At 41.0% G+C, this 14,672-nt stretch overlaps 1 protein-coding gene and 2 non-coding genes across 3 annotated transcripts in view; 1 reads left to right on the top strand and 2 right to left on the bottom strand.

The window, feature by feature from the left end:
* Positions 1-202: 202 nt before the first annotated feature.
* Positions 203-336, bottom strand: LOC122241764. The gene has a single exon (XR_006221987.1). It is a non-coding gene; the product is annotated as a U11 spliceosomal RNA (small nuclear RNA).
* A 2,232-nt stretch (positions 337-2,568) lies between these two features.
* LOC122241621 lies at positions 2,569-2,675 on the bottom strand. The gene has a single exon (XR_006221863.1). It is a non-coding gene; the product is annotated as a U6 spliceosomal RNA (small nuclear RNA).
* A 2,641-nt stretch (positions 2,676-5,316) lies between these two features.
* Positions 5,317-14,672, top strand: part of TAF12 (TATA-box binding protein associated factor 12) — a 32,152-nt gene continuing 22,796 nt past the window's right edge. Inside the window, exon 1 of the mRNA XM_007097904.3 lies at positions 5,317-5,422. The gene's annotated coding sequence lies outside the window, so the exon portion shown is untranslated. The remainder of the gene's footprint in view (positions 5,423-14,672) is intronic.

Here is a 14,672-nt window from a genome sequence, read left to right as displayed (position 1 = left end):
ATTGACTTCCTAGAAAAAGACCTGCGTAACTGATTGACTTCCTAGGAAAAGACCTGCGTAGAGATTTTTTTCCATAGCTACCATTTCACATACTCGTATCAGATCCCTCGAAAAAGGGATAATAAGCACCGCCCGAAATTACGACATTGTCATACAAGCAAAACCAGACTTGCAAATTCTTTCTTAATACACTACTTCAAACAGGGGCGCCGGGACCAACGATCACCAGCTGCCCAGGTACCAAAAAATTATGCTTCCGAAATCTCTTGATGTCGATTCCGCACGAAGAGCAATGGAGCTGCCCTACGTGTGCCACTCACGACAGAAGCCCTTTTTGCCTTAACAGAACCTAAAGCAGGGTGGCAGCGTTGGCGAATCCCTCTTTTGCTAAAGGTGAAAACAAAGCTGAAGCAATTTCCTATTTCTTGTTTCTTAGGGTGAAAGGAGGAACTGCAAGACATTCTGGCCCGGAGGGCAATCTTCACAAAAAGACTTATGATTTGCCCTTTTGGTTTTTATATAGAAGTAAAGGCAAGGAGGTAAATTGATATGCAAATATGAGCGGTGCTTGCTGGGAAGGGACCGGCAGGCGCAGAGGGAGTGGCAGGGAAGAGCGTTTATAGGAGAGGGCGGGAGAAGATGTCGCCAGCTGCAGTAGGCATGGGGTGGCACCTGTTGTATGCTGCGCGGGAGATCCGCTTCTGGGCGGCTCTGGGTACCTGTCTGCGGAAGACACGAATCCCACCCTATTAAAATTGAAAACGCACAAACTTGTGCCACCCCTAGCCATCGACCCGGATGGGGCCCCACCAGGCGAGCACTGGAGGCAGAGCTTCCCATTAAGAGAAAAATTGGGAGGAACCTACTCTTCTGCTAACGGATTAGCAGAGCGTTGTGTGTTCATAAAGTGGAACGACATCTGCTGCGCTGCCAGGAGTGAATTAGACACCAAAAAGCATTGAGTGACAAGAGATGCAGAATAAGGTACAGCATGACGACCATTAACGTGAAGGGGAAAAAAAATCAATACATTTGGATTGGTTGAAGTAGATCTTTATCAACAGATATAAAAAAATGAGTGAAGGTGTTGAATAGGGTACCACATTAAATGATCAGTTTAACAAAGAGCATACACGTGTGCACATAAAAACCCAGTGCTATATGTTTTCTGACGCCACATACTTTATTAACTTTCTAAAAAAGATTTGCAAGAACACACATCAGTGATTACCTCTGGGAAGGAGGGAAGGATGAGACTCATGACACACAAGACTTTAGATTTACCTGTAATATTCTAATTATTTTAAAAAGCATAATGAACTATTTTATTACTTGTATAATTGAAATTATTTTTAAAATTGTTCTTGCTTTTGAGGGCACCTAGGTGGCTCAGTCAAACATCTGACTCTTGGTTCCAGCTCAAGTTATGGTCTCATGGTTCACGGGATGGAATCTCAGCTCTGTGCTGACAACATGGAACCTACTTGGGATTCTCTCTCCTTCTCTCTGTGCCCCACCACCACCTCGTGTTCTGTCTCTGTCTCTGTCTCTCTCTCAAAATAAATAAATTATTTAAAAAATTGTCCTTGCTTTCTATATTTTCTCCCTATATTTCATTTTCTAAAGTCAGGTTTGTTGACATGTAATTTATATATAAATATACCTTTTTTATCATATGGTTTAACAAACTCATATAGACATGTATCTGGTACCAAGGTCAATCAAATATCAAACATTTCTATCACCCCCAAAAGCTCCTTTGTCTCCTTTTGTAGTCACCTTCTCCCCCTAATCCCAATCCTGGTAAGTAGTGCTCTTCTCTGGTCCTGTAGTTTTGCCTTTTCCAGAATGGCATAAAAATGGAATCAATCACACATCAGTTTTAATATAAAAACAGTATGTGCTAATTGTAAAAATGCTGAAACAGTACAGAAATGTGAGAATGTTTTCCCCAAACTACCATGAACAGTTTAGTGTTTCTCTTGCCAGACTGTTTCCTATGTACATATACATAGATTTTTTTTTTTAGTGTTTTATTTATTCTTGAGAGAGAGAGAGAGAGCATGAGTGAGAAAGGGGCAGAATGAGAGAGGGACACAGAATCAGAAGCAGGCTCCAGGCTCCGAGTTGTCAGCACAGAGCCCGATGTGGGGCTGGAACTCACAAGGTGTGAGATCACGACCTGAGCCAAAGTTGGATACTCAACTGACTGAGCCACCCAGGCGCCCCTACACAGATTTTTTTTTTTTTTTAATTTTAAACTTTTTTTTAGAGAGAGTGTGTGAATGCTCGAGTGGGGTGGGGGGAGAGAGAGAGAGAGAGGAAATCAGAATCTCCAGTAGGGGCTCAATCTCACGACCCTGGGATCATGACCTGAGCTGAAATCAAGAGTCCAATACTTAACTGACTGAGCCACCCAGGCTCCCCTACATTTTAAAACAAAAATGTAGACTGTCAGGCATTTTACTCTCCTTAAAATATTTTATTTATTTTTAATTTAAATTTTAGTAAGTTAATATGCAGTGCAATACTGGTTTCAGAAGCAGAATTCAGTGATCAAATTCAGTGAAAAATATTCAATGCTTCACAAATTTGCGTATCATCCTTGTGCAGAGGACATGCTAATCTTCTCTGTGTCGTTCCAATTTTAGTATATGTGCTGCTGAAGTGAGCACCTTAACATATTTTAATAATATATAGAGGTACCTGACCTCTACAAGTTAGAAGCTGCAAGAGAAGGAAGTCACATAAAAAGCTCCTACACAATAATAGGAAGCAGACCTGTAGTGTAAACTGGTGGAAGCCTAGATACGGGCACTGTCCGTTGTGTTTGTTGGGGGCTTCTCCTATAATCAATTCGCTAGTCATCTCTTAAAAACAAATCATTATTTGGGGCACCTGGGTGGCTCAGTCAGTTGAGCGTCCGACTTCAGCTCAGGTCATTATCTCACAGTTTGTGGGTTCGAGCCCTAAACCTGGCTTTGCACTGACAGCGAGGGCCCGCTTCGGATTTTCTGTATCCCTCTCTCTGCCCCAACCCCCACCTCTCAAAAATAAACATTCATTTTTAAATTTTTTAATGTTTATTTATTTTTGAGAGACAGAGAGAGAGACAAAGTGTGAGCGGAGGAGGTACAGAGAGAGAGGGAGACACAGAATCCAAAGCAGGCTCCAGGCTCTGAGCTGTCAGCACGGAGCCCAATGCCGGGCTCGAACCCACGGACCGTGACATCATGACCTGAGCCGAAGTTGGATGCTCAAGCGACTGAGCCACCCAGGCGCCCCCAAAATAAACAAACATTTAAAAAATTAAATCACTATTTCACTCCCTCTTTCAACATTCCAATGGCTTCCCATTGCACAATAAATAAAACCTCATGTCCTCACCATAGCCTACAAAGTCCTGCCTGAGCTGAGCCCTGCTTGCCTCTCCCAACTCTACCCACCACTCTATCACTTATTAAATTCCAGCCACCTTGGCCATCTTGGTCCTTGAATAAGCTTCCTTAGCTCAGGGCTTTCGATCACCCAGCTCGTTAAATCTGGTATTCTCTCTTACACTTTTGTGTACTTTCTGATGGTCTGTTTCCCACTCCAGATTGTAAACTCTCAGAACAAGGATATTTATTATCTGTCGTATCTACTAGCATATATACCCAGGACCTAGCAAAAAGCTTGGCACACAACGAGCACTATTTGCTGAATGAGTGAATGTACATTTAAACTGGTCTTAAAAAGATGGAGTGGGAGGGAAAAAGGGGTGCCAGATCCTTAGGAGAATGAAGAGAGCTGTAGCAGGGAAATTAGGCTAAGGAAGGCCATTTGAAGCCTAATGGTGAAGGGGCCTTGAATCTAAGAATTTGCATCTGGTGGCAATGCAGGTGATTGGGAGTTTGGTGAGCCAAGGATGAGAAGATGTAAAGATAAGGAGGGCACCTGGCTGGCTCAAAGAGCCTGTGACTCTCGATCTAGGGGTTGAGTGTGAGCCCCGTGCTGGATGTAGAGATTACTAAAAAATAAACTTAAAAAGTAAATTAAATAAGCTTAAAAAAAAAAAAAGGTTAGGTTACTGCACCAATATAGGTGGGGGACACCTCTTCCTGATTTCTGCAGGCAGTTACTATGGCTCACTTTGGGCTGTCATGGCCCTTTGTATATTCGTTTGTGTCTGCAGGTTCTTCATTTTAGTGTGAACATCACATTGGTTGGGACTGGGTCTTACATGCCTAGCACTTGGCATAAGGTAAAAAATGTTATCCCAAAGTGATGTAAAAACTAAAACCATCAGTTTAATGGTTACACACAGGACAGGATTAGGCTTTAAGTGAGAGTTCAAGTTGAGACTGCACTTATTAGAACCTTACCTAATCTCTCAGGGATTTTATTTTAAAGTTGTTTTTTTTTTTTAATTTTATTTTGAGAGAGAGAGGGAGAGAGAGCAAGAAAGGGGCAGAGAGAGGGAGAGACAATCCCAAGCAGGCTCCATGTTATCAGTAGCGAGGAGCCCCACGTGGGGTCTGTAACTCACCAAACCGAGATCAAAACCAGAGATCAAGAGTCCCACACTTAACTCTCTAGGCCACTAGGGCGCCCCTCTCAGGGGTTTTCTTTAAATGATTACGTGATATAGGGGCACCTGGGTGGCTCAGTCGATTGAGCATCTGAGTCTTGATATTGGTTCAAGTCCTGATTTGGGGGTGGTGGGATCAAGCCCAGCGTCAGGCTTCATGTGGAGTCTGCTTGGGATTCTCTCTCTCCCTCTCTGCTCCTCCCCCATTTCAAAACAAATAATTTTTAAAAAGATTAAATGATGTATCGGAGTTAAGAGGCTTAGCAAAGTTCCTTGATGACAGTAAGTGCTCAATTAATACTATTTGCCAATCCATAGGTACAACCCGTCTCTCGCCTCCACGCTCTTGTGCTGCCAATTCCCTTGTTAGAGTTCAACGGGATTATCCACGGGGTGCTTCGGTCCCAAGTGGTATCTCTGTCTAGATACGACCATAAAGGCAACTAAATCAACTAAAAATGGCGACCTGTAAGACATCCAAGGGCGTCAATTATCGGCCGTGCTAGCGTATACGATACGCGGAGACTGAAAGAAACAGCAAGAGCAGGGATCGCAACGCCGGGGTAGAAGGCAACGAGTTCGCCCACGCTGCCACCCAACCACAAGCAAGAAAAACCCCAACCGCCGGAGCGGAGAAACAGCCTACGACCGCGACCACGTGTCAGAGAGCAGTCTGCGCATGCGTAAGCGAGGCGCGCGCCCGCCGGCCGGAAGAGCCGCGCGTTTCCGGGTTGGAGGCGGGGAGCGGTGCCGGAAGTACTCGGGGAGGGCCGAGCAGTCGGACCGGCTGCTGAGACGAACGCTTCACTGGGGCAGTCTCCGCATATCATGGGGAGATAGACGCTGCTGCCTGTGAGTCTTGGGCCCTGGCAGTTGAGGAAGAAGAGCGGGAGGAGGGAGTCAGGACCCAGACCCACAGTGGGTCAGTGTTTGAAGAACTATGTTGTGGAGGATACCGGGTTGTGCGAGGAATCAGGCTGTTGGGACGGGACTAAGGGGCTCCGGGCTCGGAGAAGACGCGGCTGTGGGGACCGGGGCTATAGACGGGACTTAGGGAACCGGGACGAATGTGAGTTCTCCGGCACCTGAGGGAAAGCGATGTGAGGGGAACAGGATTATGAGGACCCGTACTCTTAAGAGGAGAGGGTCTGAATGGAAAGGGGCGTGAAGACACGGGCTCCTGAAAGGTAAAAGCGGAGCTATGAGGACTTGGGCTCCTGAGAGACAGAAGCGGGACAGTCAAGACCCAGGCTCCTAAGGATTCAGAAACAGATTAGCGAAGACTTAGGTTCCTGAGGGGCAGGAGCGCTCAGAGACCACTTGGGTTTGGAAGGAACGGCAGCGGGCAGTGAAGACGGGCTTCTGTGGGGACGGGATCAGGGCTTGGAGACTCCGAAGTACCTGAAGGAACAGGGCTGTGAGAACCCGAGCTCTCCAAAGCGGAGAGTATAAGGGGCCATGGCTGCAGGGAGATCAGCCTCCAAAGGAAAGGGAGAGTTTGGAAAAGATGTAGTGATCCGTTTTTTTCCTCATATTCTCTGAATCCAGAGTGGTGAAGGATGTATTCAGGGGAAGACGACCCTTCCTTCGCGCTGCCTGCTTGGCTTTTGGCAGGCTTTTCTTGTGTCAGATACTTTTATCTAGGAAAGCCCACATGCAAGCATCTTCGTTTTCTGCTTCATTCTTACAAAGCTCTGATGTGAAGTTGAAGCCGTTTGAACTCAGTTATATACTTGATAAGTGCTTTAAATACCATTCCACTGAACCCCTGATTGAGCACAGATCTCTGCATCTCAAATAAAAGAATGTTAGAGATAGGGGGACAGGATGGCCCAGAAAGATAATCTTTGTAAAACTCCTGTTTTATAGGTAAAGAGGCTGAGGTCCAAAGAAGGCTTAGGATCACATGAAGCAATGATTGATTCGATCATAATTTTGATATAGTACCCTGCTGTGCCTAGCAAATAGGAGATCTTGGCTAATAATATCCTTGAAAACATGCTTCTAGAATCTTTGCTTTAACGTCAAACTCAAGAAGGACATTTTTACAAATTTAGTACTTTATTTCAAGTCTTGTGGCTGTATTGACATCAATACAGTGAATGTCACCAGTTAGGGAACCTTTAAAGGAGCGCTTCTCCTCCCCCTCCCCCAACCCCAATATAGTAAGCCATTTAGAAAGTTGCAGATAAATAAGTTATATCCTATATTTTTAGTATCAGCATTTATTGGAGATGGCTGCTTTTAGATAAGAATGTCAGGGATACCTGGACCAGTTACTTCCCTTCAATAATATCTTTTACTGAAACCTACACAGATTAATCAGGCACTATTGTAAGCACTTTCTTTTTTTATTATTATTATTTTTTTAACGTCTGTTTATTTTTGAGACAGAGAGAGACAGAGCATGAACGGGGGAGGGTCAGAGAGAGGGAGACACAGAATCTGAAACAGGCTCCAGGCTCTGAGCTGTCAGCACAGAGCCCGGCGTGGGGCTCGAACTCACGGACCGCGAGATCATGACCTGGGCCAAAGTCGGCCACCCAACCGACTGAGCCACCCAGGCGCCCCTAGTTTTTTTTTTTTTTTTTTTTTTTAATTTACATCCAAGTCAGTTAGCATATAGTGCAGCAAGATTTCAGGAGTAGATTTTTTTTTTTAAATGTTTATTTTTGACAGAGAGAGACAGAGCATGAGTGGGGGAGGGGCAGAGAGAGAAGGAGACACAATATCCGAAGCAGGCTCCAGGCTCTGAGCTGTCAGCAGAGAGCCCCACGCGGGGCTTGAACTCACAGACCGCGAGATCATGACCTGAGCCGAAGTCGGCCGCTTAACCGACTGAGCCACCCAGGTGCCCCCGTAAGCACTTTCAAGTGTTATATTATTTAATTCTCACAACTCCACAAGTTAGATATTGTCAGTCCCATTGTGCAGATAAGGAAATTGGTTCAGAGAGTTTAAGTACCTTGCCTGAAAACACATGGAACTAAGTGGCCCATCCCCAGTCAAACCTTGTATGTGTTTGACTAATTTTGTCTACTTTTCTAAGTGAATTCCTTTCCATATCTCAGTTTGCCCATCAACAAAATAGAAGTAACAGTTAAACAAAACATATTGAATGAAAGCACCCCCTCCTCCTTAAGATTTCTATTAATACCAAGTACTATAACTTGCTAGGGTACTTATATAGTGTAGTATTTGAGAGCTAAATTTCTTTGTTTTTAAATAAGCATAGATATTCAAGATCTAAAAATGGGACCTGATTAGAACTTTTCCTTACAATGGAGAAAGATATATTTAATTTTAAATTTAGGAGGTCACAAAAGACCAATTTGAAGAACAAGGACTTAAATTGGATTAACTTTACAATTAATTGCAACATGAACTAGATGATTAGGGAAATTGGGGTAACTTAGTTGAAACTACTGTTTTTTTTCCCCCAAAGGGTTAGCTTATACTATTTTCAAGTGCCTCTACTATATACAGGTGATCAAAACTTACCCCAAATTATGAAGTAAAGCATTCCCATGACACCATTTCAAAATACTTGATGGTTTAATTAATGACAATTTATTCTTGAGTTAACATTCTCATCTACATTTGCAAAAGGTACTTATTTCACTCATATGTAGCTCTAGCATTGAATTATCATAATAGTGTTTCAAAGTACCTGATCAGAAAATCATTGTGTTAGAGAAGATCTGAACATGGAACGTATTACTTTTGACCTGACGTCTTCATGGAAAGCCCCAAAATACTTTGGAGACTATACACAACCAGTGTTTATCAGTCTGTATTGTGAAATAGGTGTGCCAGCGGCAGAAGACAAACTGAAATCTGTACATATGGACTTAATCTAAAATCTTACATTAATTGTTAGAGGTGTAAGGACTTAAGAATTCGGATCCCACTCTTAATTATAGATGTAGAAAATTTGGTCAAAGGGAGCTCCTATAACTCTGTGGAAGAAGTAGTATGATACCCAACCCTCCTGACTTGGGCCTTCCCTGTGCCATAGGACCCTCATCAGCCTCCTTTTGACCATTTACCACGACCATTTTTTTGCAGTCACTTTTTTTTTTGTATTGTTTTTTAAGTTTTTTTTTTTTTTTTTCAAAGCTTATTTATTTATTTTGAGAGAAAATCCCATCCCAAGCAGGCTCTGCAGTGTCAGCACAGATCCCAATGTGGGGCAGGAACTCCCAAACCTTGAGACCATGACCCTAGCCAGAATCAAGAGTCTGATGCTTAACTGACTGATCACCCAGGAACCCCACTTTTTTTTTTTTTTAATATCTGAAGTCATAAAAATGGTTATAGGATGCCACCAACACATACTACAATGGTTGAAAACCTTTAGCTTTAATGCACTGATTTTTATAACTAAGATTTAGAAGAGAGGAGCATATATATTATAATATTAGCAAATATGTTTATTTGTACTTTTCATGTGCCAGGCACTCTTCTAAGTGCTTTCTATACATAAATTCAATGTACTGTCACAACAGTCCCATGAGATATACTTTATGAATAACTGCATTTTTCACATGAGGAAACTGAGGTATAAAGAGATTAGAATAACTTGCTCAAGGACGTAAAGCTGATTAATAAGTGGCAGAGTTGGTATTTGAACCCAGACATTGCCACCAGAGTCTGTCCCTTGACCACTGTACTGTATTGCCTTTCTGTTAAGCCAAGACCACCTAAACAGAATCAAACTAGTCAAAAAAACTAATGGAAAGAAATGTTCCTCTCAAGTTTTACAGAATGCAATTAATGGATTTTTTTTTTCAAGGCTGGGAAATTTGAGCTCATTTAGATACGTCTAGAAGCCAATGAGGAAAGAAACAGAAAACCCAGTCATTTAAGTCCTGTACCACAGTGATAGGGCTTTTATGCCATCAGCCTGGTAGTCCCCTTTACTCCACTATTTGGTTTAAATAATTCCTAAACATTTCAGAAGTGAAAGGGTTTTAAAGACAATCTGTTCTTCTATTCCCCTATTCTCTTCACTTAAAAAATATATATATATATATACATATATGTATATATATTTTGGACTGGTTCAGTCCAAAGAACATGCGACTCTTGATCTCAGGGTTGTAAGTTTGAGCCCCAATGTTGGGTGTAGAGATTACTTAAACTATTTTTTAAAACTTTTTTTTAAAGTTTATTTTCTGGGGTGCCTGGATGGCTCAGTCGGTTGAGCTTCTGACTTCGGCTCAGTCATGATCTCACGGTCTGTGAGTTCCAGCCCCGTGTTGGGCTCTGTGCTCAGAGCCTGGAGCCTGCTTCAGATTCTGTGTCTCCCTCTCTCTCTGCCCCTCCCCCATTCATGCTCTGTCTCTCTCTGTCTCAGAAATAAATAACCATTAAACAAAATTAAAAAAAAATAAAGTTTATTTTCAGAGAAGGAGAGAGAGAGAGAACAGGGGAGGGACAGGGAGAGAAAGAGCAAATTCGAAGTAGGCTCCGCACTGTCAGCTCAGATTCCAGCATGGGGCTGGAACCCACAAACCGTGAGATCATGACCGGAGCTGAAATCAAAAGTCGGATGCTGTACCGACGGAGCCACCCAGGCACCCCTTGTGAAAACTTTTTTTTTTTTTTTAAGTTTTATTTAAGTAATCTCTACACTCCAGGTGGGGCTCGAACTCACAACCCCAACATCGAGTTTCATGCTCTTCTAACTGAGCCAGCCAGGTGCCCCCCAAAATAAAATATAAAAAAATATCTGTTGGGGTGCCTGGGTGGTGCAGTCTTTTAGTGTCTGACTTGATCGCAGCTCAGGTCTTGATCTCAGGGTCATGAGTTCAAGCTCCGTGTTGGACTCTGTGCTGGGCATGAAGCCTACTTTAAAAAAAAATGGCTAATGAAACAGATGTCTAGAAAAGGCCATGGTCTTATAATTACTACAAGGTGTGACCCCCTCCCCCCATCTCCTAACCCTCTGAAAAATCAGAACCTCATAGTACAATGATAGGGTTGCAACTGGATTTCTGTTTGAGGCACAAGCTGTTAAAAGGAAAAGCAGCTAGGGCTGTTATCCTCAGCCTGTCACCCATAGTTTAAATGTAACTGGTGAGGAAGAGGGAGGAGAGACTTGGTATTTAATTGAACTCCCAGCCACACAATCTTGTTTTGATAAAATTATGAAGTAAGTTTTACTGTAGATTACTGGGGCATGGACTTTCTGGACTTAATTTCGTAAATCCCGTAGCATGTGATTTCCACATAGTAGGTGCTAGTAAGGGTTTACTGTTACAATTGTTCTCTCAAACTGTCCCACAATTGATGCCTCTGTTTTTACACAGTAGTACTTCCCTATTTCATGGCATTCCAACTAAGTGAGAGTTAGAAATTTGAGTAGCCCAAAGGCAACCATGGTATATTACATAACAGAATTTAGGTTATTTACAGTCACTTCATGGCATTGTGCTTGGTCAGTATCATCCACAATTGGACTTGATGAAAGTTGTCAGTAAACAGGTGATTTGGAAATGGAGTCATTGACCATTTCAGAATGGTTATGATGTTTTGCTTTTAAATTTACATACCAAAAAACCCACCCTTTTGGGAGTGCAGTTCTATGAGTTGTGACAATGCACACTTTCATGTAAGCACCATAACACTGCTCCCTAAAAGTTCCACCATCCCCAGAATTTTCTTCGTGCTGCTCCTTTGTAGTCAAACCCTAACCCACTCCAAGCCACTGGCAACCACTAATCTGTTCTCTCCATCCATATAGCTTTGCCTTTTCCAGAGTGTCATATAAATGGAATCATATAGTAAGTAGCCTTTTGTCTTGCCACTTTCACTTAGCATATGCATTTGATTATCCATGTTGTTGCATGTGTCTGTAGTTCTTTCTTACTATTGCTGAGTAGTACTCCGTTATATAGATATATATTTATAGTTTATCCATTCACCAGTTGAAGGACAATCTATTTTTCCAGTTTTGGACAGTTATTAATAATGTTGCTGTAAACATTCACACACCAATTTTTGTGTGAATAGAAGTTTTCATTTCTTTAGTAAATACCTTAGGAGTGGGATTTCTGGGTCATGTGATAAATATATACTTCACTTTATAAGAAACTGTAAACTGTTTTCTAAAGAGATTGCACCATTTTACATTCACACAGAAATGTATGATGATTTCAGTTGCTCAACATCCTCTCCAGCACTTGTCTATTTTTAAAATTTTTAAAGGGGCGCCTGGGTGGCTCAGTCGGTTAAGCCTCCGACTCCAGCTCAGGTCACGATCTCTCGGTCCGTGAGCTCGAGCCCCGCGTCGGGCTCTGGGCTGATGGCTCAGAGCCTGGAGCCTGCTTCCGATTTTGTGTCTCCTTCTCTCTCTGCCCCTCCCCTGTTCATGCTCTGTCTCTCTCTGTCTCAAAAATAAATAAAACCTTAAAAAAAAAATTTAAAAATAAAAATTTTAAATTATTCTAATAGTATTTAATGGTTATTCATTTCCCTCATTGCATTCCCCAGATGACTAATGATATTGAATATCTTTTCATGTGTTTGTCATCTGCATATCTTCTTAAGGCATAGGGTCTGTTCAGATCTTTTGTCCATTTTTTAATTGCATTGTTACTTTTCTTGTTGAATTTTGAGAGTTCTTTATATAACCTGGATACAAGTTATTTGTCAGATATGTGATTTTTAATATTTTCTCTTCATGTATGACATGTCTTTATTTTCTTTTATGGAGCAGGAGTTTACATTTTGGTGAAGTTCGCTTTATCAATTTCTTTCTTTTTTTTTTCCACAAAGTTTATTTATTTTGAGAGAGAGAGAGAGTAGGGAGAGGCAGAGAAAGAGGGAGAGAGAGAATCCCAAGCAGGCTCCGCACTATTAGTGCAGAGTCCAATGCGGGGCTGGAACTCACAAATCATGAGATCACAACCTGAGCCGAAGTTACACGCTTAAACGACTGAGCCACCAGGCACTCCTCAATTTCTTTCTTTTGTGGATTATGCTTTTGGTGTTACATGTAAGAACTCTGTCCTGACCCAAAGTTATGAAGATTTTTTTTCCGTATATATTTTCTTCTAAAAGTTTCATAGTTTTACATTTTTAATTTTAAGTGTATGATCAGTTTTGAGTTTGCTTTTTTATAAGGTATGAGATATAGGTTAAATTCGTTTTTGTTGCTACTGCTGTATTTTTTGTTATATTTTAAAAAGTTGTCAGAACTACCTATTTTTTCAGAGGAAACAAACCAAATACTACTTTAATTCTTTTTTTCATAGGTAGCATATACACATGGTACAGAATTTAGGGTATATGATGAAAAGTAAATCTTCTCCCACCTTGGTCCCATAGGCCACCCAGATACTACCGTTCCCTTCCCTACCAAGATAACTGCTGTTATCAGTTTCTTATTTATCTTTCCAGGAATAATTTATGCATTTACAGTTATATGTCTTTTAATAGATGATAACAAATTATTCTCACTATTCTGTACCTTGGATTTTCAATGAACAGTGTATTTTAGAGGTCCTTTCATGAGTTTTTTCATTTTTTAAAAACAGCTTTATTGAGATGTCATTGACATTATCATACAATTCACCATTATCAGATGTACAGTTCAATGGCTTTTTTATACATTCAGGGTTATGCAACCAACCATCACCATAATCTAATTTCAGATTATTTTGTCCCCTCCTAAAATAAACCCTTTACCATTAGCAGTCAATCCGTATTCTTCTCCCTTACGCTTCAGCCCTGGCAACCACTAATCCACTTTCTTGTCTTGATAGGTGTGTCTGTTCTGGACATTTCATATAAATGGAATGATACAACATGTCTTTTGTGACAGGATTCTTTCTTTTATTTATTTTGTTTAATTTTTAAAAAGTTTTATTTAAGTAATTTCTACACCCAACATGGGGCTCGAACCCATGACCCTGAGATTAAGAGTTACAGCTCTTCCAGCTCAGACCTCGGAGAGTGATCTCCTCTGAGCCCCTCTGGTGTAAAATAAACCTCCTGCCTTCCAAAAAAACAAAAACAAAAACAAAACAAAACAAAAAAGGGTTACAGCTCTTCCAATTGGGCCAGCCAGGTACCTCTGGATTCTTTCATTTAGCTTAATATTTTCATGAGTCTTAACTCTTTTTCAGTGTATTTCATTGTGGTTATACCCTGATTTATTTAACTGTATCACTTTTGATGGACATTTAGGCTGATATTCCTTGTATGTACAGTATTATTTTTACATAGAAGTTCAACTGTAATATAAATTGCTAAACATGGAACTGTGGGGTCAAAACAATATATGTTTTTCTAATTTTGGTAGATACTGCTAAGTAGCCCTGTATAGAGACCTCTAACAAATTTATATTCCCCCCACTCCAACAACAGATGAAATGACTATCCATAAAATTTTCAGAGTACATGTAAAACTTTTTCATCATTGCCAGAGGAGGAATAAATAGTTTTAATCTGTGTTTTTATTGTGAATGAGAATAAAAGTAATTTCATTACTTTAAGAACTATTTGAATTTCTTGTGCTGTGTTTTTTTTGGGGTTTTTTTGTTTTGTTTTGTTTTTTGCAATTTTTCTTTTGGGTGGTTGGGTGCCTATTGATGTCTAAGTATTTTTTATATGTAAAAGAAATTAGTTCTTTGTCTTTGATATATATATTGCATATATTTTTGCTAGTTTGTCTTTTTGTCCTTTATTATGTTTGTTGCCATGCAGACATTTTATTTTTGTTTTTTTTTTAAATTTTATTTATTTGTCAGACATTTTTATTTTCATGTAATTGAACATGTCAAGTATTTTATGGCTCCTGAGCTTTGGGTCATCTTTATTTTATTTATTTATTTTAAAATGTTTATTTATTTTTCAAAGAGAGAGTGGGTGCAAGCAGGGGAGGGGCAGAGAGAGGGGGTGACAGAGGATCAGAAGCAGGCTCCATGCTGACAGCAGAGAGCCCAATGCGGGGATGGAACTTGTGATCCTGGAGCTCATGACCTGAGCTGATGTCAGACACTTAACTGACTGAGCCACTCAGGCGCCCCCTTTGGGCCATCTTTAGAAGGGCTTTTCATTTACTGCTGAGAATTTTTTTTCCCCAATTTTAAAA

The sequence above is a fragment of the Panthera tigris genome, chromosome C1 (genome assembly GCF_018350195.1).
Source record: "Panthera tigris isolate Pti1 chromosome C1, P.tigris_Pti1_mat1.1, whole genome shotgun sequence".
NCBI classification, from domain to species: domain Eukaryota; kingdom Metazoa; phylum Chordata; class Mammalia; order Carnivora; family Felidae; genus Panthera; species Panthera tigris.
Note: the sequence above shows the minus strand (reverse complement) of the source record. Positions and strands in the feature narration are given on the sequence as shown.